The sequence below is a fragment of the Arvicola amphibius genome, chromosome 2 (genome assembly GCF_903992535.2).
Source record: "Arvicola amphibius chromosome 2, mArvAmp1.2, whole genome shotgun sequence".
Classification (NCBI taxonomy): Eukaryota; Metazoa; Chordata; class Mammalia; order Rodentia; family Cricetidae; genus Arvicola; species Arvicola amphibius.
Window position 1 is genome coordinate 162,495,001 of NC_052048.2, and position 25,013 is coordinate 162,520,013.

A 25,013-nucleotide genomic window follows, 5' to 3' on the forward strand; every position below is an offset into this window, starting at 1 on the left:
ATTGAGATTATTAGCTTTCTTCATCACTTTGTTATATCTTCTTTCCTTAGAATCAGATCATAAGATGATGACAATAGCTTCTCAGAATATCCTATAATTGTTTGGGTTCTTTTGCCTTTCTTAAAAAATCTTTAGAGCTAATTAAATGAAAGTTACTATCAGAGTACAGCATACAGGTAGAAAAATGCAAAAACCAAAAGGTGACTATAGGTACAAAGTTCAAATGTACTCCAAGTGTATCTCAACATTCACATGACGTGTTCATAATCAGTTTTAACTACCTGTTTGCTACCTTTCCTATTCCTTATCTTATATGCATTTGCTTGGACATTCCATCTTCCCTGTTTCCACCTGAGGTTCTTCCTTACCAATAAGAAACACAAAGCTACATGAGTCATTAAGGTATATCTACGGACTCCAGCTTGTAGGTTATGTTGTAATTGTCCATCTTGCCTTTTTTTTTACACTACAAAATGTACTTCAAAGGCCCCATTCAGTAATTCTTTGTGATTGGTTTTGTCCCCCATAATCTATTTAAGACTTTATCTTATTCTTTCGGTATATCGAAATACATGTAAGAGTCAGTTTTTTTTTTTCTAATAGGGACAAAATAGAATTGGATTAGCAGCCATCTTTTATAGATTTCTCTTGGGGAACTCTAGCAAATCACTAGAAATAGTGCAAGAGTCCCTTACCTTGTTGCTCTCATTAGGCAATGAGACTTTATCTTTCACTTGTTTCCCTACTCATTGACCAGCATCCCCTCTCACTTTTTTGATTCACTTCTGTCACTTTGCAAACACAGTTTGTGCTTATTGTCTATGCGGTTTGTACCTCTCCCCCAAACTCACACCTTAAGACAGGGTTGTCTGTGTGGTGATTTTAGTGGACAGGGACTTTGGGAGTTGATGACGTCATGACAATGAAGCCTGTTGGTAATTGTTTGGTGGTCAAGAGAACATGTTTGCCACTTTCTCTCCCCACTAAGATCACTAATGAATCACAACTCTTTATGAGATACTAAATCTATTGCCATCTTGACTGTGGACTCAAATTACCACTCAGGGACTCTCATTTTATTCATATAAGCTTTTCCTTTCACTGCTCTCCCATAGAGTAAAGCTTTTAGACAAAGTTGCTTGTATTCACCTATTTCCACTCCTCTTCCCTAAGTTGTATTTAAACATTCTGAGTAGCACCTCTATTCCACTACTTTTATGAATTTATTCTTATTGAAGTCTGTGATGATTTTGTTAATAAATTCTGTGAACAATAATCAGTTTCCTAATTTTTTTTCTGTCTGCCTTATTTGAAACTCAAGATTCCAGTTTTATTTTTAATATATCTTTACAGTAAATTTTAGGGAATTTTTGCCTAAATTAATATTTTTTCCACTTTATTTTTCTAACATAACTTAACCATCTGTTCTGAAATTTTAGCACAGTCACTGTCTTAAGCTGGAGTTCCTGCTCTTCGATCTGACCACTCATGCTAATGCATTCTATTTATTGATTTGGCTTTAAATTCTAACTGCTATATTGGCTTTCAGGACACAGTTTCAGTCCCAAACTCTCTCTCAATTATTATGACCACATTTATCATCAATGTCTTTGCTTTCCTGCCTAACACGTACCCAAATCTCAACCATCTAAAATTATGCTTTTTTCTTTAATTCCTTTCCTGAATTTTGCTTACTATACATTCAATTTTCTTAGGCGGAAATGTAAAGTCACCTTAGATTCAAAAACTTTGTTTAGATATTCCATATAGCCTATTAAGTAATTCTGTAATCACTATCTTTAAAATGCATACTATATCCATAGCTTATTAATTTCTAGATTTTTCAGTGAAAATACTAACAACAAAAATTTATCTTGAAATTTAAACACCAGTCTGATGACACATGCAATTTTAATTTACACGTATGCTTCCTCTTAATTGTGAAATCAAGTTAAATGGGCCTAATTGTTGCCACTTAAACTACAGTGTTAATATCATTCAAATGAAAAAAACCTCCCATGGATCCATGTTTGAATACCTGACTCCCACTTGATGGCATTCTCTAGGAAAATCATGGAACAAACGTTGGGAGCACGTGCTGTAGGATAATGCTCTTGTATACTGTAAAGATTTGTCACTTGTATTGGTATAACAAAATGCTGATTGGCCAATAGCAAGGCAGGAAGTATAGGCAGGGTGACCAGACCAAAAAAATCTGGGAAGAAGAAAGCAGAGATACAGTCACCAGCCAGATTAAAAGAGAGAAAGTTGAAAATGCCTCAGTGATAGAAGGTAACAAGCTATATGGCTAAACATAGATAAGTATTAAAGGATTAAAGATTAATTTAAGTTTTAAGAGCTAGTTAATAATAAGCCTGGGTTAATAGTTCCAACAGTTTATATTTAATATAAGCCTCTGTGTGTTTCTTTGGGACTGAATGGCCGAGGGATGGAGCAGGACAGAAGCTTCTGTCTACAAGCAAGGCCAGTTGCTAAAGCAGAAGCTAAATCCAAAATTTAAAATTTTCAGTGAGTTGAATCTGTTGTCTATGGCATATATTGAAAGGTACAATAAAATTCTTGGTTACCTGGACCATGTCATCAGAATTTTATGAGAAATATATAGATAAGGGCTTACTTTCTAAGAAAACTGCATGTCGTGGGAAATGGAGAATTATGGATCTTTGAGCTTTTGAAAGCAATTTTGTCACAAAAATAATGCATAATTCCAATGTTCTTCTAAGAAGAATTTTATAGTCTCAGATAAATTATCTGTCTGTATATTTATGGCAAAATTTGTTGTCAAGGTAGCAACTCTCCAAGACCATGTCCAGCATGCGTGACTAATCTACTTATAGTGTATTCTTTGGTATCCAGTCTATTAGTAAATAATCAATGGCCTCATGAACAAAGTTTCTGTTTCAGTTTCAGTCAATTGCCCACCAATCCACTTTTATAAAGAATGGAGATGTTACAAAGAGTGTTAAGTTCGGTTGAAAAACTCATCTTAAATAAATAATTTTTACAGGGAAAATTCTAGATAAAATTGTGGTCCAGATGCCTTGAAAACAAATCTCCAAGTATAAGTACTCCTAAATGTGCAATCAATAGAAATTATCAAAAAAATCCATTTCCACATCAAAATTGAATTTATTTGTCTCATTTAGGCAAAGAACATTTCTTTTGTATATAAGCCAAACTGGGCTTAAATACAATTATTTATTTTGATCATTTTATAATCTCCCTTGTTTTTGAACACTGCAAAGGACAATTCTCTCTTTTTAAGGTTGAAAAAGATTCTCTAATGGCATCATTTAATGGAAGCTTCACAGAATTCTCTGACCCATTACTAACATGTAGTTAAAGAAACTGGTTAACTAATGGATACAAAGAAAAGTTATTTAGCATTGATTCTGAGTATTTCTGACTGAGAAATCTGAACTTGTCTTTTTCACATTTATTATTTTCTAGTGCCAGAAACAAATAGCCATTGAGAGTTTTGTATCTTACCAACAAAGTTAACAAAATGTTCAAAAGTTTTATGATACAATACATCCACTCTTATAGTGCATTGCAATGCAATCTGAAAATTAAATTATATTTCATTTTATAAAAGACACCTTTGAACATTCTGTTTTGGCTTATTCAAAGTAATAACATTACATTGTCTATAGGACGGGCTTTACTTTCTTTGTGTGTATCTATATAGATAGATGATAGATAGATGATAGATAGATAGATAGATAGATAGATAGATAGATAGATAGATAGAGATATAAAGATAGATTATATATATAGATATAGATGTATAGATACTTTCTCTCTCTCCCTCTCTCTGTCATTCTCTCTCTCCACATATATATGAATATGTATATATATGAATATGAATATATATATGTGACTATATATAAGAGATAGATAGAGCATAGATACTATAAATAAATCATATATAATGAATATAATAAATCTCCATATATGTGGTATTTATTTGAATGACTTATATGCTGCATTCCAGTAAACATAAAGTCCAATAATCTAGTAATTGCTCAGTTCCATAATGCTTAGTGCCTCAGCTAGTCTTATGTATTTACTGAAATCCCAAAGAAGTAGACTCCAATACCACTGAAAGGATAAATATATCATCAAAGCAAGGGTAAGTTGGCAAAGAGAAAAAGTTTCCATTTTCTATGTCCTTATATAGACTTCCAGCAGAAGGTATTTCCCATATTAAAGATATGTCTTCTTGCCTCAAGATCCGAGTCAAAAATTTGTGTCTTCTTGCTCCAAAGGTCTACTAGAATTGGATTCACAGCCTTTAAACCAATTTTTGGATTGTCCTCCATTTTTAGTTCATTTCAGACATAGTCAAGTCAACAACCAATAGTAGTCATAACAACTTCCCTCATTTTGCATATCAATCAACAAATATTTGTAGTCAAGAATTACTGGGAAATAGCATAGATATTTGCATCATGGCTGTAAATACATGAACCTTTACCCTGAACTAATTAGCATCTCTGTAGGGCAAGTGTGGTAACTTGTGTTGTCTGGTAACTGAAAGAATCTTCATGTTATTAAAAGCCAGTAGTGATGTAAAGGATAAATAAAGAGCAAATATAACTATATTGTGATTGAAAAGTCATTATTTCTACAGTTACAAAATCATAGATGCTGTTAATACTGCTTTGTGCTGGGCTTACATTAACACTTGAATAAAATGCTAAATCTCAATAGAGGTTTATGTAAATGGAAAATGTCAGTAATTCCCAGTTAGGGAGCATATATTTCCTGGAGTTCTTGTCTGAACCTCAGGTAAAGAGCCAATGATTTATAAGGTTTGACACATCAATAGGAAGATATCACAGCTGATAAAGAGTTTTATTTCAGGAGTACAGCCAGTGATGTTTATTTTGGAACAGATGACTGAACAGTCCCACTCTGGTTGGTTGCCCCAGTTAGCAGAGCCAAGGAGAGAAATCAAAGTCTTTGCCACTAAGGAGTTTGCAAAGGAACACTGATGCCTCCCACCCTGACACTGCCTAATGTTATTAACTGGTATGAGTTTATACTTGGGGGAAACGGAAGACATTCAAAGCATGTGCAAAGTGTCAGCCTGAAGAAGAGACGGTGTGACTTTCACTCTCCTGTGAGTGCATAGTTTTAATACCACAGCATATATAAAGGCAGGCATTAAGGTCTGCCTGTGACTATAGATACATACTCTCAAGAGCTCTTCTAATGCTTAATTCTGCTACCAGTTTTCAAAATATAAGTATTCTTTGCAAAGTAACTTTTCAACATTTTAACTGGTTGTCATTTATTATTTTTGAAACACAAACAGGGTTACTTCTCATATATTCAACTAGAAATAGAAGTCTTTTAATTTATATTTGTATAATTATTTCAATTGTAGTGTGTGTGTGTGCACGCACATACACATGCGCACGTGCACATGCATGTGCTTTTCTAGGTCTAGGAAAGGCGAGAGCAATGTGCACTGCTGGCTCAGCCATTTCTCCCAACTGAGTACGACATTTCTAGTTATCTAACTTGGATTTATATTGACAAAGCTGTATTCACTGTCACATAACATCAGCCACACAACCCTTCCTCCTCTCCACCCCCAGATGACTATTATCATGAGAAAGTTTAACACAATTTTCCAAAGATGTCTAATTTATAATCAGGATGTAGCTCAGCCAAAGCCTTGAGGAATGTGGCTCCGTGATTTAGTGAGACAGAAATGGATGAGGAACAGCTGCGGAACAGTGAAATCCTGTAATAAAAAATGTAACTTATTACTGGTACTGAATCCAGAATCATCAGCAAACATTCATCAGGAACCTACTACAAGCTGCCGTGGTGTCTGCCATTACAGATTTGGTCACAAGGCCAGACACGTACACCGTAATGCCAGCCAGTGACCTTTAAGAGGGAGTTCAGGATCAAAGCTCCTCCACATAATTCAAAGGTTTAGTCTGAACGTCATACCAGAGAGGAAAAGTAAATAAGTTGTTCCCACGAATAATCATGAGACTATAACAAACAGGAGGTCAGTAAGGCAGGAGCGGCTGATGTGGAATGCCTTAAAAGGTGGAGTTGCAGAGTCTGTGTTCTGCAATCTTCATCACTTACACAGTTACGTCCTCTTCTGGTTATTGCTCTTTTAACTGAGGCTGAAATGAATGGCCAGTTCCAAAGCTTGTAGGACGGGTGACCTCGCCTGTGATACTCTGCCTGGCTGCTTTTGTTCTAGTTAAGAAGAGATTTGTTTTGCTGTGGAAATATCAGCCTGCAAGGCCAACAAAAGCAACAAATGGCTATCTGATTATTGACCTGATGAGGAGGTGCATTAGAACTGCAAAAATGATTTAGGCTTATAAGGACTTAATTCAACTCCAAGACAAGTGTTAGTGTATCCAGGTTAAATAGTGCCTTACGTACATGAGGAAATATCCACACAGCTCTCCCCTTCCTACACCCACAATATTTCCCTATGATCCTAAAGACTCTAGATCAACATATCACAGAGATACCTGCATATAAATGTTGATTTCAGCACTTTTCACAATACCCAAGGTATGGAACCAGCTGAAGTGTCTATCCACAGAAGGGTAGATGGAGAAAATCTGGTTTATATACACAATGGCATGCAAGACGAGAACTGCCATTTAAAAACACAGTAATGTATGCCATTGAGAGGACAATGATACAACTGAAGAAAATAATATTATGAGAATTAAATCAATTGCTGGATAATGCCATGTTTTTCTCTTTTATGAGTTCTATATTTTATGGAGAAACATAAATTAATCTGTGGATAAGTGGCATTAAGGTAGAAGTAAATATCTCTAGTGGAACAAAGGGGATTTTAATGACGTCGAGAAAAAGGGGGTTGGCAGGGTAGATGAAAGGATACACAGAAATTAGATTATATATTAGCATGAAAACATCCTATTGTAACCAAGAACACTAAAATAATACAAATGAAAATTATAAGAACAAAGTATATTTCTTATACAGTTTATCAGAGAACTATGCAAGGCCTGGAGGGACATAAGCATTTTTATAGGCAACAGCGATCTTTTTTTTTTTTTTTTTGAGTGACTTTGATCTATATGAATATTTTCTGTAGCTCCATCAAGACTTGCTTTTGATTTTTGTTTGCCTAAATAAAGAGATTTGAAATATAAGTATGATAAAAAAAATTCATGAGGAATGAGTGAGTATTCATTTCATATAAAACAGTAGAAAAGCTGATTTACCAGGATCTCTTTTTGTTTGCACCTAATCCAGATACGTTCCAGATGAGAAATCTTAGCAATTGGAGGGACAGTTGGATTTACTAGGTCTAAAAGAACCCAAGCGTCGGCATAATCATGTGACTCAGCATCATCTGAAAGGCAGCGGTTTTCCGAGAAGTCTGGGCTGGAATGATCAGACTGACAAAATCTCATCTATGTTGTGATGAATTCCACCATTTCCAAACACAGGGGCTTCTGGGCAGTTTATAGGGCACGCCACGGTATCAACAGTGATAACAATGACTCCTACCCACTCGGCTCTCCTATTCCTGAAACAGCATGCCCTTTGACTGCGAAAGGATCCCTGAAGCAGTCATTTAAAGGTGCTTGTAGAAGCGTCTCACTGGGCGGATATTTTCTTCTCATATTTCCTCCCTTAGTTGTAGCACTATTTAAACTGGCTTAAAAGCTCCACATAATGACTGTAAGAGTGTAGTTCTGAGAACATTTAAAAATGTTCATATTAACAAGAGGACTTGAGAAATACAAAGATGACATATTTTAGTAGATTACCTATGCTATCTGCTAGGAGAGAAAAAGATGCTCTATTCAGCAGTAACTGCCAAATATCCTATCCCGCATACTATTAAGACACAGAGGCTTATAGCTTCAAATAAAATGTTGGACTGGGAATGTAGCTTACTGAAAAAATTACTTTGTGAACACTATGACCATGATTTTTCAATTCCCAGTACTAAAAATAAGTTAAATGTTGAATGCCTTACATAGTATAACCTAATATATATATTATTTGAATGGAAACATATATTTAAAGAAAGTTTTCTTTTTATCTAAAATTCAATGTTTTTCCAAACAAGTGTTTTTGAGGAACACAGTGATGTACTCCATACAACATAGCTTTCTATGCCTTATCCTTAGATAAAACTGAAAGCTCGGAAAGTCAATAGTTAAACAAAAAGTTACACCTAAGGTTGGTTTCTCTAACTAATAAAACAAGAAAGGGACAACTGACTGTAAAATAAAGTAACACAGGACAATAATCTTGTTACTTAGCCAAAACACTACAGAAAAGATTAAACTTCTATCTGCACTAACAAAGTTAATACCCAAACTTCCTAATGATGTGGTTTTGCAGCAAGTGACAAGGGTCTCAGATCTTTATCTTCTGCAGTGCCGTGAAGCCCTAACTCAAGCCCAGTAGATACTAATAGGGAGTCTGGCCTTCCATCAGCAACAGCACTAGACAGGTATTTAATTTGCTCCTAAGTATGTGGTTTCAGCATGACTGAGAACACAGACTCTTATCACTGTCTAGAAATAACAAACCATCTCAAACTGGCTTCATTGGAATATATGTGAAATGAGCATATGAGCAGAAATGAGGCTCTCTTAACCGAAGGAGAATCCGATGAGGATCCCTAATATCCATCTCCACCAAAGAATAGGAGTGGAGGACCTTCTCCCACATTATCAATGGAATGTTATCAAAAACCTTTAAAACAAAACCCCAGGCCAAGGTATTCTTATCTGTAAACAGTAACAACTATTTAAAGAACCATGGTGGCATTTTATAAAGCAATTTTCTGATTAAATTGTAAGTATGTTTTTATATAATCTCATAAAATGACCAGATTTGGAATAAAGTCCTGTACATGTACACACAAAATGATATAACACTGTTTATGACAAACAAAAACTCATCAGTGTGATATGCAAATCTCCATAGAAATCTCTGAAAATCTTACCTAGACATTATGCTGTATATTATGTGCTGAATGCCTTTTTCTTTAGGATGAGTGGAAGGGTAGGGATCCTGGCTTTCATTCGTTACCAGTGACAATGTTTTGAAGACTGTAAAATAAAGCATGAATAATAATAAGAGGAAAAGGTTTCATCTATAAAGGAAGAGTTCACAAATGAGCCAGTGATATCTATAGCAAAATCTAAGATATTAATGAAACCTCAACTTACATGAATTAATGATGTTAGTAGGGTCTGAGTATACAAAGGCAATATAAGTCAACTATGTCTTTTCTACACTAGCAGCTAAGGATTAAGAAATTAACTTTATAGTTTTCTATTTATGACATAACACAACTTAAAGGACATGAACCTAGATTTGTGAAGCTACAGTAAAAACTGAAAATGATTACTGAATGCATTTTTGTCTAATTTAATCTACAGAAGCATGTACATGCTGGAAAAACCAACATGATTAACATACCAAGTTAACTGAAAATAAATTTAGTTTGAGCCTAATCAAACATTTCTGAAAATGTGCAGTATTAGACATGGTAAAAAATAATAACCTGAAAACCAAAGATTCGAGAGTAGGTGTAGTATATGAGTCAAAGATCACATACATTGTGTGATGACTGAGGATAGGCTGTAGGTGCACCAGAGAATTCAAACACAGATTTCCCTTAGAAGATCAATTTATTTTTCCACCTAAGTGGAAAAAGCAATAAAAAACAAGAATTGTTTTATAGATATATGTGAAAGCATATTAATAAAAAGTAACACACAAAATCTATTATATTAGCTCTTTAAATAAAACTGATCTATAAAATCAGTGGAATTAAATATATGTGATTGCAAAATTTCTATAAAAATAAAATTAACCAAAATAAAGGATGATACCCTTGTAGAAAAGAGAGAGGCAATATATAATAGCATTCATCTAAGAAGCCCCAGGGATTAAAGAACCACAAGCCTCATACTAACAAAAATATGAAAAGAAGTCAAAAGTCATATGTATTTAGATAATAGATTTAAATAGTATTAGTATTCAGGAAAAGTAAACAAAGGAGTTTTTTTCCAATTAATAGAGCTATGATAATTGAATATCCACAAGGGATCATAAAATAGATCTTATATCCTGCTACATACAATTAATAAAATTTAGTGTAATATTGGTAATGCATCTCAGTGGGAACCAGAGAACAGAGGTTTCTATGCCAATGTTCCCCAATAGAATCATTTGGGTTTTGTGCAGAGTGTCCTTCTACAGTATGATCCTGCCACTCTTAACCCAGGATGTTAAGTGACCATTTGAAGAGGCATGTATATGTCACTATAACCTTGTAGCTCCAAAATAAATAGGCTGCAAATATAAAGATTGTAGTACTTCTATATGTACACATATATTGAATTAGTAGGTTACTATAATGTAATAAAATTAATATACCTATAGCTTAGTCACATTTACTAAGAATTTTAAAAACAGTATATTTAGAGTAACTTATATAAATTAACTTTCTGACACCAAGACATAATATATGATACAAACCTTCTATGATATGAAAAGGTTCTTTTGACTCAAAGTTTAGGAGACCCCATTGAATAAAACTAATGTTTCATTTACAAGTGTTTATTATTTTGATATAGCTGCTTGATTAGGGGTTGGATCTTGATTATGAGTTGACTTCCTCTCTCAGTGCAAAGACCCCCATCTGGCCCAGAACTGCGCAGCTTCTCTACAGGTTCTGTGAGTTCATATGTGCCTTTGTCTTGCTGTTTTTAATGACATTCCAGAATATCATAAATTATTAACAAAAAGCACAGGTCCTAAATACATTACTATAAAAATATTGGAGAAAAGTGTACCAGACTTTGCAAAGTATGCTTTCAATATGAAAGCATTTAGCATGGTTTTATCTTCTCCTTGATGCTTTTCAAGTAGTTGCATGTTTTCTCAAGGAAACTTGGTCAACAATTACAATAATTATTTTATATGGGAAACACAACACTCAAAAGTTAGATAATCAGAAAAGGTGAGTGGGAAGAATTGTGGAGGAAAGGTGATTATAATCAAAACATACTGTACAGTTTTCAAAGAAGTAAAAAACTATGAAATTTCTTAGAAAAATATAAATTTTTAAAAATTTGAGATTTTAATATAATTACAACAGTTCTTCCTCCATTTTTTCTCTTTAAACATTTCCATATACTCTTCCTTACCTTCATTCTCCTTAAAATCCATGCTTCTTTTTTCTATTGTTATTGCATACATATATATGTGTGTATGTATGTATGTATGTGTGTATAATTGTATGTACACACACATATATATGCATGTGCACACACTTGTGTATATTTAGGTTATATTCAGTAATATATTATATATAATAGTAATAGTTATTAAATATAACCTCTTTTGCCTGTATAATGTTGTTTTTGTATGTTCTCAGGATGGATCATTTGTTACTAGATAATCAATTAATATGATTTTTTCTAGATAAGTCAATATCTTCAGCTCCCTCCTTTTCTCAATTGCCTAACTTCTTTGTGTAGGGATAGTGCTTGCTGAGTTTATTTCCATTTGCTTTGCATGTTTGTTGGTGTCCTCCTTCCTTGGCTCACCTTTGGGCAGTCATGTAGGTGTGACATTATGATTATGTTTTCTAATATTGCTAAAAGATGTCATCTCACAACAATCTCCCTGTTCTTCTGTATCTTACAATCTTTCGGTCCCCTTTTCTGCATTGTCTGTGAGTCTCATGTTCAGTAGTTGTGTTATAGATGTGTCTAGTGGGTCTGGGCTCCAAAACAAGTCTGAAGTTTCATTGACTGTGGTCTTTGGTAGGGGTCCTAATCAAAGAGAAGTTTCCTTGAAGAGGAGTGGAGACTTCACTTATTTGTGGGTATAAGGACAAATGTTACTTCACTGTTAGGGCTTATGCTGCTTTAGTATTAGTACTTGTAGATTCTCCTCCAATAACTGACTTCACTATTGCCAAGTAATTAGGTAGGATGCAAATACTGAGACTCTTTTCCCCCTATTTAGAAAGTTTTAAAATCAACTAGAGTGGTGGTTATTGATGTGGTTTTTAGACATCAAAGTTAAGTGGGAGTCTTGGTTACTGCTTTTCCCCCCAAAAGTAAAATAGTTATTTTACTGTTAATCCATTTAAAAGAAAATCATTCAAGGAGACAAGCATTGTGAACACAAAATTCTTGATAAGAACTATGTGCCTCCTTGTCATGGAATGGAATGAAATTAAGAAATAGAACATCCTTGAATATTTTTCTCATGTCAACTTTGCCTCTAACCTCATGTTACAAGAAACAACTCATGTGCTTTTGAGGTCTCTAAAAGTCTAACCTGTGGGACACAGTTGGTTTCCTTTTCTAAGTATCAGTTATAGTTACAGAATCTTCAGTACCCTTTTGTTCTTAAAACTGAACAGGTTTCCAAGGGAAACAATATAAATAGAAATTGATATTTGAAGGAAGGGTTATGAAAATATCTAAAAGTTTTCAAGAAAATGTTACTTTAACCAAATGTTAGCAAGTGGAATTTAAATGATATTTCTTAAAATGTATCATATAGACATTAGACTGATGAGCATTTTGTGTGGGTATAAGAATATGGATATAAATAAGATTTTATAAAATGGAATGACCAGGTTGTAGAGTATACTTGATACCTGCTTTAAAAATCTAACTACTGGGGTTGGGAATAAGATATAGGGGCCCAGCCTTTTACAGCATCTGATTAAAAATTTGTTCATTGGTTCTACAAAAAAAAAAACATAATGGAATATCATGGTAGGTTAAAATTAACTCTATTTTAATATTTTTTAATATTTTAAAATATTTTGCCAAATTTACTCATGCTAAGTAATTTTTAATATTATGTGATTGAATTTGGAATTTTTATAAACTGTAATCTATATATACATAAATTATTCAAAACACATACTCCCTTAAAAATTATATATTGTGTAATTCATTGATAAATAATGGAACCTTCTATTAGGAAAGTCTTTATAAAGAATGATTAAATCAATGACAACTAATTGGTTGATTTTTTTCTTATGCAGTAGTTAAGTTTGATGAATAAATAACTGAATGTTCTAAAAATTCTAATTTCTGCAGAAAACTTAGTATCAATATATGACAGCATGTGGGAGGGAGTGCAGTCTAGCTGTCATCTGTTCAGAAACAGAGCCATTCTGTTTAATTGCTTATTTTTTTATTCTGAAGAAACTAATTATTAATTTTTAGAATGAAAGCATCCTGGTAATTTTTTTGCAACAAATACTAAAGACATTTAGAAAACACATTATACCATTATTTTAATATGGGTAAAAACTTTTGGTTTGTTGTTATTGCTACTGTTGTTTTGAGACAGGATCTGTCTGTGTATGTCCCTTGCTGTCCTGTAACTCACTCTGTGAACCAGACAGGCCTTGAACTCAGAGATCTGCCTGCCTCTGCCTCCAGAATGCTGGGATTAAAGACATGCACCACTACCACCTAAGTAGTAAAAGATTTTGATGGAGATTACCCTAAGTATTGGCTTTTGATTTACATTAATTAACAGAAAAAAATATATTACTAACAGAATATGAAAATAGAAATGTAGGTTTTCTAATCTCAAATTTGTTAGCAAAATGTTTTTCAAGATAATTTGGAACTAATATTGGGGGTGATGCCATTTTTTGTCAAATAAAAATAATTCTTTAGAACTAAGGTGAAAATATTTCTGCAAATGAATATGAAAATTAATATTATATAAATAAGTTTGTTCAGTTGCTTTTCCCATCCAACATGCTATCTGTCTTAGGTTTTCTATTGCTCTGAGGAGATGCCATAACCACAGAAACTCGTTTAAAGTAAAAACATGTAATTGCTTATGGCTTACAATTAATTAGGTGTATTCTATTATCATCATGTTGTCTCATAACGTCATGGTGCTTCAGATGAAGCTGTGATTTCTACATCTTCACCTGCAGGCATCAGGATGTGTTTTCTCTCACTAAAGATGGCTTGAACATATGTAAGACCTCAAAGGCAACCTCCATAATAACACACTTCCTCCAACCAGAACACTCCTGCTCCAACAAGACAGTACCTCTTAATAATACAATGCCCTTTGGAGACCATTTTGTTTCAAACCCCACACTATCTTTGCTGTAATGATAATTGTTTGTAATGACTTTTTCAGCTTTCTCAACTGTCAGTGAGCATGGTATTCTACACTATAAGATAAGAGGTCATTGATGCTTCATAAATAATTATTTATTAATAATATTACAGTCAAAACTGATTGCAGATTATACAGTTTGAAAGGCTTTACAAGTTAAAGCAAATTATTTTCTTTGTTAATTCAGTGATTAAAGGATATTATAGTAGTTTTATATCTCACTATAGTGGAATTTTTGAGAGAGTTTTAAAAGATGATGTGGCTTGATTTTTGTTGTATACAAATAACATATTATTTGGTACCTTAAGTTTAAACTACTTAAAATATAGACATCTGAAATATAGCTTTGACATGGTTGTCTTCTTCCCCATACAGTTCATTGGACTACATACCAGAATCTACTCAAGAACTAGACAAAGAGCTTTTATATGGGACTGGTATCCAATCATTGTAATCATCAATACTTACATATGACATTGTCAGTCCTTCTGACAATGTCTGTCTGCCAAGTTTCTCATGGTCTGGTGAGACTAATGTTGGAGAGTGCCTGGGGTTTTCAGAGCTGCCATAAAGAGAACCATCCACTATAAACCTTAAAACTATAAAAATATAAGTTTCACATAAGAACAGGAAAGAAGTCTACAATTCTTTAGAAATGGTAAGGAAATTTTCTTACCCTGGGTGCTGTCTTCTTGTGGCTTATGACCAACCTCTAGCATTCCAGATATGAGTGACAAACACACATCATGAATCTATTCCTTCATGATCACATGGTATCACTCCTGTGACTACATTTTCACTTGTTTTTTTATAAGAACCCCAGTCATACTGGATATGAAGAGTCCTTCCTATTCCAGAATAGCACCATCTTGACCAATTGCATCCTAGGTACGTCCTAGAAAAAAAAAACATGTTTTGATGTGTTCATACAAAAGTTTAGGACTTCACTGATCTTTTTAGAAGGATGTTCTTGAACACATAACAGCAACCACGATGCTCTAAACCAGAAGTCTCACAAAGGACGTTTATCTATATAAAAATAGTGTAAATCAAACAAATGCTTTAGAGACATACTGTATACACTATTACAAATACATTGTCTATATTACTATTTAATTTTTAATATTTATGTCATATAATTATATGTATTATTCCAATTTGCAGAGGAGAATGAGGTTAAAGTAGTTATCTAAGATACAAAATTTAGAGTATACTTGAATTTGAGTCTATAGATCTAGGTCTTTCTAATTGCAAGGATTTCTAATTTTCAATACCAGAATGTTATAATTGGTAATATAATCAAGATTCATGTATGGGGCAAACGAAAAATTAAATGAAATACTCAAAATAATATATCTGGGATGTGTAGAGTGCAAATTAAGAAAACCAGGGTATTCATGTTGTAAACATGGTTCTCCTTCAGCTGAACTGACATATCTACTCAGTGCATATTTGGGAAATAGTAATAAGGCCATCCCGAGCCAAATGACAGTTTCATCCTTCTTCTAAGTCTAGAATTTCCCTACCAGATTATATACAGCAAAGTGTATGACTAACAATACCTTATAAAAATCATACAAAGTTCAAAGAAGTTATTAGTAGAGAGGAGGAGTTAGCAAAGAGTTTCTGTGAAAACAAATATTTTGAGCTTTGAGCGTTTAGGGAAATGGCTCATTTAGGAAAGTGCTTGCTGGGCAAGTAAGGGGAGCTGGATTTGACCCTCACCATAAATGTGAAAGGCTGTTAGAGCAGTGTGCCTATAATATAACACGGACGAGATGGACATAAAAGACCCCCCAGTAGATTCAGTGAATTCCAGGTTCAGTGAGAGAGGATCTCAGAAAAATTAGATGGAAATGAGCATGCTAATATGGATGGAGAAAAATTTCATAAGACTCTGCCTATCTTAGAGCTCCTATTGCTGTGAAGAGACATCATGGCCATGCCAAGTCTTATTAAGGAAAACATTTAATTGAAGTGGCTGCTTAAAGTTTCAGGTGTTCAGTTTATTATAATTATGTCACGGAGTATGGTGGTGCATAGACAGACATGGTACTGACTGCATCTTGATCATAAGGTGACAGGAAGTAGTCTCAATGTCACACCAAGGGAAGATTGAACAAAAAAGACCCCCAAACCTGCACCCACAGTGAGACACTTCCTCCAACAAGACTGCATCTACTCTATCAAAGCCACACTTCCTAATATTGCCATTCCATCTGGGGGCCAAAAACCTTTAAATATCAAGCTATAGAAAAGCAATAGCTGCAAAGAGATAAAGAACAAGTTTTCATTCTCTTTTCTCTCTTTCTTTTCTTCTTTCCTACAGGGTCATCCCTAAACATATGTAAGTACAGGAAATGAGAACTTGACTCAGAAGCTTGTACTTTATATAAAATTATATATAAACAAATACATATAGAAGATGACAACATGAAATTTAGAATGATGGTTGGAGAGACAGGAATATAGGAGGAGATATATAAAATTCAAATACAGTGTATGTACATAAATTTTCAAATAAAACAAGCAGATTTAAAAGTAAAGATAAGTGTTACTAGTCATAGAAAAAATGAGACAAATTGTGAAACATTTTGAAAATTCCAAGAGAGGTAATCATATCTAGGAACCACATTTTATTCACTTTGTAATTTCTTAAAAATATCCACTAATATTTAACTTTCTCTGTGGTAGTTTGATAGACACTTCGATTGTGTATAAGTACCTGCCTCTGTCCTCTACACATAAACAAGTGTGATAAATCATTAACAAAATTGTGTACAAAATGGAAATGAAGAGAAGTGAATTTTGGGGAGAAAGAAAGTGCAAAGGAGGGACTGGGAGGAATATAAGGAGAGAAAACTGTACCCAGGATGAAATAAATAAGACAAGAAATAAATTAATTTAAAAAAGAGAACAGAGTTTATTAGTGTTACTAAATAGGCTTATACTTTTAGTACAGTGTTTCTGTATGAAAATTAAAAGTGGTTTTATACGGAAAACTATTGTCATAATAAACTGAAATAAAAAATAGGTAGAGAACAATTGAGGAAGAAACTCAACAAGCCCCTTGCCTCCTTATACAGACCCACACTATGCCTACACACATGCATGCTCACACATGAAAATGTACAGACATACATGCTAGATAGCCCATTCACAGAAACATACACCACATACAAGCATTCAAAAAACTTCTTCATGCAACTGGAAAGAAGACTAGGCAGTTGAGAGTGCTTGTTGCTCTTCCAGAGGACTTGGGTTTGATTCCCAGCACCCTGGTGGCTAACCTCTGTCTATAACGCGAGTTCTAGGGAAGTCAAGAGATCTTCTGGGCTCTGCATGCATCAAGCAGGCAAATACTGAACAGGAATGAATACATACAAAATGCCCATACACATAAAAATTTTAAAACAACAGTCACAAAAAACAGTTATGTTTCGAGGATTAGGTAGCTTTTATTTAGATTGACTATGGTAGTAGACATAGACAATATGTAAGTAAATTAGTAGTTTATTTTCCATTAAAAATTTGTTTGTCTACACTTACATTAGAATTTCACAAAATGATTTGTATGTATTATTCTAGCAATATTTTCAAATTCAAATTTTGAATTATAAATGTGTTGTGAACTTGTAGGTCATCAAATAACAGGCGGCAAGCTTGACAGGTCTGTGAAACTGAGCAGCTTCTGTAAAGCAAAGGACACTGTCACTAAGACAAACAGGCGGCCTACTGACTGGGAAAAGATCTTCACCAACCCCGCAACAGACAAAGGTCTGATCTCCAAATATATAAAGAACTCAAGAAACTGGACATGAAAATTCTAATTAACCCAATTAAAAAATGGGGTACTGAGCTGAAAAGAGAATTCTTAACAGACGAAGTTCAAATGGCCGAAAGACACTTAAGGTCATGTTCAACCTCCTTAGCCATCAGGGAAATGCAAATCAAAACAACTTTGAGATACCATCTTACACCAGTCAGAATGGCTAAAATCCAAAACACCAATGATAGCCTATGCTGGAGAGGATGTGGAGTAACGGGAACACTTCCATTGCTGGTGAGAATGCAAACTTGTGCAACCACTTTGGAAATCAGTGTGGCGGTTTCTCAGGAAATTGTGAATCAATCTACCTCAGGATCCAGCAATACCACTCTTGGGAATATACCCAAGAGATGCCCAATCATACTACAAAAGTATTGTTCAACTATGTTCATAGCAGCATTATTTGTAATTGCCAGATCCTGGAAACAACCTAGATGCCCCTCAATGGAAGAATGGATAAAGAAAGTGTGGAATAAATACACATTAGAGTACTACTCAGTGGTAAAAAATAATGACATTTTGAATTTTGCATGCAAATGGATGGAAATAGAAAACACTATCATGAGTGAGATAACCCAGACCCCAAAAGAGGAATATGGTATGTACTCACTCATTAGTGGATTCTAGCCATAAACAAAGGACATTAAGCCTAGAGAAGCCAAATAACGAGGTGAACCCAAAGAAAAATGTTGGGAGCCTGGGGGTGGGGGTGCCAGTGGGCTGTGGGAAAGGGAGAGGGGGAGAGAGGAGGAAGAAGGGAAAGACTGGAGAGAGCTTGGGGGAGGGGGAGGGTGGAAATGGGGGAAAGGCGGATATAGGAGCAGGGAAGAAGTTATCTACATTAAAGGAGTCATTTTAGGGTTGCCAAAAGACATGGCTCTAGAGGGGATCCCAGGTGTCCACGGGGATGTCCCCAGCTAGGTCCTTGGGCAGCAGAGTAGAGGGTGCCTGAATTGGCCTTGCCCCACTAACATACTGATGATTATCTCGAATATCACCATAGAATCTTCGTCTGGTGATGGATGGAGATAGAAACAAAGTCCCTCATCAGAGCAACAGACTGATCTCCCAAGGTCCAATTGAAGACCAGAAGGAGCGAGAAGATGAGCAAGGAAGTCTGGATAGCGAGGGGTTGGTCCACCCACTGAGGCAGTGTGCCTGTTCTTATGAGAGCTCACCAAATCCATCTGGACCGGGACTGAATGAGCATGCGACCAAACCGGACTCTGAATGTGGCTGAAATGGGGGTCTGATTGAGAAGCCATTGATAAAGAACCTTCATCTGGCGATGTACAGAGATAGAGACAGAGACCCACATTGGAGCACTGAACTGAACTCCCAAGGCCCAGATGAAGAGCAGAAGGTGGGAGAGCATGAGCAAGGAAGTCAGGATCACGAGGGGTGCACCCACCCACTGAGATGGTGGGGCCAATCTAATGGGAGCTCACCAAGGCCAGCTGGAATGGGACTGAATGAGTATGTGATCAAATCGGACTCTTGAAGGGGCTGACAATGAGGGCGGACTGAGAAGCCAATGATAATGAAACCAGATTTGGATTCTACTGCATGTACTGGCTTTTTGGGGGCCTAATCTGTTTGGATGCACATCTTCCTAGACCTGGATGGAGGGGGGAGGGCCTTGGACTTTCCACAGGGCAGGGCGCCCTGACATCTCTTAGGACTGGAAAGGGAGGGGGACGGGGAGTAGGAGGGAAATGGGAGAATGGGAGGAGAGGTGAAATTTTTAATAAATAAATAAATAAAATAAAAAATTAAAAAAAGAATTTTCAATTCCTTGGTATAATGGGAAGAACATTGCTTCTCATGTAAATGTTGTGTCTGTAATTCGATATTACAGCATTGAATGGGCCAAAAATAAAATCAAACCAAATCACAATGAATCAATAAATGTTGTAAAATATGTGATTGTAATTATTTATATTTGAGTTTATAAAAAGTATATTTCTTAGAAGAAATAGTGAAACAGTTTTATACATATGTGTTTGATCTGAAGTAAATCTCTAAAGTAAGTTGATTTATTTTCTTTTCATGCAAAAGCACTAGGAAGGATGGCAAAAGGGGAGAAAGTAGAGAGGAATGAAGGTGGAATGAAACAGGGAGGGAGAGGGACACAGAGAAACACACGTATTTTTTTTCTGTCTCTGGCAATTTATTACAATCTATAAAAGCTATAACTATATTTTAACTTGCCTTATCAGCATTGTCATAAAATATGCTTTTAAAGTTTGCAGATTGTACAAACTGGTTATAATTTTCCCTTACGTTATATTTACTCTCCTTAATGTGCTGTGAGGTTCAGGAAACTTTCCAGAGCTTAAAAAAAAGAAGAAAAGAAAAGAAAACAGAGAATTTGAGGCAGACATATGTGCTGTTAGTGTATTAGCAACTGCATGGGAAATCTTCACTGAAAATTAAATCTTCATTTGACTGCTGAAATTGAATCACTGGCAGAGTTAAACACTATGATCAGTGAAATATGTTGCCTGCACGGGCTACGTTGGAATTGAAAAGGATTAATTTGGAAGGCTGTGAATAAAGACAGTGCAGTCTGTAAAGCTTGAAGCTTGTTATAATCCAGTACAGCAATGATGGGAATAATGAGCAACAGAGAGGAAAGAACGTCTTTACCAAAATTACTGTTCAGTGTGATTTATTTTCAATATGAGTGCAACTAGAAAAAGGGATATAAACTATGAAGGCCATTTCTATAAATATGATTATCAATTCTTTCTGTGGTCCAAAGAGGAAAGTAATTAGCACATTAAAGCATATTTGCAAAATTTGCTTTCTCCATCCATAAAGAGATTATGTAGCATAGTTCAATGACAAACAATTTTATAGTTTAGATGTGTATTTGTTTATATGTTTTCTAGAAAATATATTTTGTGGTTAAAATAGCAGCCCAACATGCTGTAAAGACAAATACCACAAATAGGAGGCTTGGTTCTTCCTGATTAAAATACACTTCCTTTCCATCTAAACCTGACCATGTTCTCTGACAATTTGCTTTAGGAAAGACACTGCTGTACACTACTTTATATTACATATGCTTTTAAAGCCAACTAAATATTTTCTCATACAAAAATTTATTCTTCTTGTCTCTGAGGTTTGTTTGTTTACAAAATACAACTATCAGGCCAATAATGTCCTTTACTGTCCCAGATTTTGTGGGAAATCAAGAGGCTAACTTTGGTAAGTACCTTGCTCCATCACAACCTTCAGAGATTTCTCAAAGTGACCTTGTCATTTAATTATGCAAGTTATTTTTTTCTATGCATTGTTTACTTCTGTTTATTTTTTTCCCTTTTTTCTCATTTTTTTATTAAAAATTTCCATCTCCTCCCCTCCTCCTCCCCCTTCCCTCCCCTCCCTTCCACCCATACCCCCACTCCACCCCTCTCCAAGACAAAGAGCCATCAGGGTTCCCTTCACTATGTTAAGTCCAAGGTCCTCCCAGCTCCCCCTAAGTCCAGGAAGGTGAGCAACCAAACTGACAAGGCTCACAGTGAGCCCGTCCATGCTGTAGAGTTCATGCTCATTGCCGTTGTCCTTGGTTTCTCAGTCCTCCTCCACCGTCAGCCACATTCAGAGAGTCCGGTTTGGTCCCCTGTTCCATCAGTCCCATTCCAACTGGACTTGGTGGTCTTCCGTTAATCTGTCCCACTGTCTCAATGGGTAAACGCACTCCTCACGGTCCTGACTTCCTTGCTCATGATCTCCTTCCTTTTGCTCCTCATCAGGACCTTGGGAGCTCAGTCTGGTGCTCCTATGTGGGGCTCTGTCATTTTCTCCATCCAATTCCAGGTGAAGGTTCTATGGTGATATGCAAGATCCTGAGTGAGGTAACCCAGGCCCAAAAAGATGAACATGGGATGTACTCACTCATAATTGGTTTCTAGCCATAAATAAAGGACATCGAGCCTATAATTTGTAAAAAAATCCTAGAGAAGCTATATAAGAAGGTGAACCCAAAGAAAAACATATAGTTACCCTCCTGGATACTGGAAGTAGACAAGATTGCCGGACAAAAAATGGGAACATGGGGGTGGGGTGGGATTGGGGGATGGGGGGAAGGGGAGAGAAAAGTGTGAAGTGGAGGATGGGAAGAGCTTGGGGGAATAGGATGGTTGGGATATAGGAAGGGTGGATATGGGAACAAGGAATTATATATCTTAGTTAAGGGAGCCATTCTAGGGTTGGCAGAGACTTGACTCTAGAGGGGTTCCCAGGTGTCCAGGAAGACGCCCCCAGCTAGGTCCTTGGGCAGCTGAGGAGAGGGTGCCAGAAATGTCCAGATCCTATTGCCATACTCATGAATATCTTGCATATGCAAGTTATTTTACTACACTTGATCAAAACAATTTGAGCTGGAATAAAAGTATTTTTAAAGTATTTTTTAAAGGCTTTCTACCTAGATTTGGTTTACCCTTTAAAAACTTGTTATATTTTTCCCTTAATAAATAAATAGATAGATAGATAGATAGATAGATAGATAGATAGATAGATAGATAGATAGATAGATAGAAAGAACTTGGAGAACCTTGACTCCATAACTCTTAACTCTTCATCGTCTTGATGTGTTTGTAGCATACCCAACAAAAAACTCTTTACCATATACACAATAGGTTCACACCAAAGTAGATGACTAAAAAAAAGTAAACAAGGGCAGGCATTTCATAAAGCTAGACCATTTAGGTGGTCATTGAGAAATACCAGTTAAATCACATAATACAATGTAATTTAATCATTTAAAAGGCTGACTGGAGATAGTAAGACAACATAGAACATTGGCAGGGATGAAGAACAATTCAGTTCTGATAAAGTCACTACCAGTTAAAGATAAAGAAAGATGGAGAACCAGATTAGATGCCATGGCTCAGGTCTGCAAATGAAACTCTACACAAGAAAACCCATGCCTTTATATATGCAGTGGAGGAAAGTCACGGGAAATAGACAGTGATTATGTGTGTATGTGTGTGAGTGTGAATAACTTTATACACTTGTATTAGTATTCTCTGTATAAGGGTGCCCAGAGGTATTATTTATGACTATATTTAAAAAACCGGGAAGCAGACATTTGTGTTCCCCTATTTATGCTTTTAAAAAAATGACAGAGAAGAATTTGATTCCAGGATTTATGCAAGGAAAATTATCAACTAACTAGAAATTATCATAGTTAAAGAAAATAAAAAGTAAGTTTCAAAAAATAATGGTGCTATGTCAAAGAACAGAATAACACGCTTGAGTAGATTTCGACTTGGCTGCACTTAAGAATGTGTATACTTAAACAGGGATATCAATGAAGTTTTAATTAATTAGGGAATATTAATTAGAAGAGATAGGTAAACATGTTAATATAAATAACCATAAAGAAGTGAGCACTTCTTTAAATTTTATTGTTTCTTGGCCTTCTGCTAAATGTAGAAAGTTTATAATGAATATCAAAGGGATGATGGAATTAGAAAACCATTAATTAAAACCAAGAGTATGTGAAAGTATAACTAATCACAAAAAATGTCTGTAAAATTTCCAATAAGTAAGCAAGTAAATAAAAATAAGATAATAGTAAGTTTATCATGGAATACAGTAGTGGACACCACCAGATCAAATAATGAACAATAGTGCAGCAATAAACATCTTGTATTCCCAGAAAATTGCCCTTGACAGGAACACCCAGATAGACAAGTAGTATTCCTGCAAAGAAATTGCATTATCACTGTTTAATAATGAGGAAACATAGGAGTTGAATTGTCTTACATATAAGCTTGTGTGAGATGTTAATCTGTAGCTAGTAAAACTTCCTACTCAGGAAAATGGCCGGTCTCTCTTGTGACTTTACAGCTATGTCAAGTACATTCTATAATATTCAAATATTTCAAAAATAATTAATATCACAAAGGTTGCATATTTAATATAATTTAGTACTAGAAAGCTCAAGAGTGAGAATAAACAGCAGTGCAATCTCCTAACTCTCTTTGCCAAATCAAATCATGGGGAAAGAACGATAAAATTTGTTAAAAACATTTGCTTACTAAAGTAGAACCTAAAACAACTATAACGTCTACATATTGATGTGGGTTTTTTTTTTTATCAAATGTCAAGTCCTATTACATTAATTTTATTAATTTAATTTAATAATTTAAAAGGTTTTGCCAAACAAATGAATAATTCTTGAATGAAATCACATGTACCTTTTCTGCTTGATCTACCCAACTTGGAGGCATAAATATGTCCTAACAAATACAAGTCTTTATCAAGGAGGAAATGAGCCCATTCTTTTTTTTCCAGAAGTCAGAGTTTTATTATTCACCTTAGCACTATTCCCTTTAAGGCAGCCTTTTCAGTGTCCTGAGATTAGTGGGAGACACTGGGTACTTTGAAAGAAGGTCATGGAAAACCAAGAGTCAGGAGCAGTGTCTTCGGTGCTGAGTAATTGTTGAAAATGACAACTGTTTCTCTGGGTTTTTAGTGCTGTTCTGTGATAGAAAAAAGAAGTACTTACTCCTGAATTGTTCTGGCAACCACACGACTACCTTACCTTAGCATTAGGCTGCATGCTTCTGGGAAGGAACTATTGTGATGTTTCTTGATGTTGCCTGGAAGCACAGGCTAACACTAATGGATATATGATCTTGACACTTCTAATATAAAGTAACAGAAAAAATAAAATAAAATTTCTAAAATTAAAAAGCAGCAACCTTCTTCACCCTACCTTTTTTGTCTCACAGACAAACACCCAAGGCAGTCTTTCTCTGGAAACCCATCAGTCACATGGCCAGGGAATCAGAAAGACAGATTTTCACTCTCCTTTCCATATCCAATTACAGTTCTCCCATCTTTTCCCCAGCTTTGATGCAGAACTTTCTTTTGACTTGCCCCTTTATCAGAGAATTAAGCAGATCTTTTCCCACAGCCTTCATTCCTCACCTCATCCCCTAGACTCAGTCACCAACACCTTATCCAATCT

At 35.2% G+C, this 25,013-nt stretch overlaps 1 pseudogene; it reads right to left on the reverse strand.

The window, feature by feature from the left end:
* LOC119807443 overlaps positions 1 to 14,915 on the reverse strand; it is a 29,861-nt pseudogene extending 14,946 nt beyond the window's left edge.
* Positions 14,916 to 25,013: the final 10,098 nt, after the last annotated feature.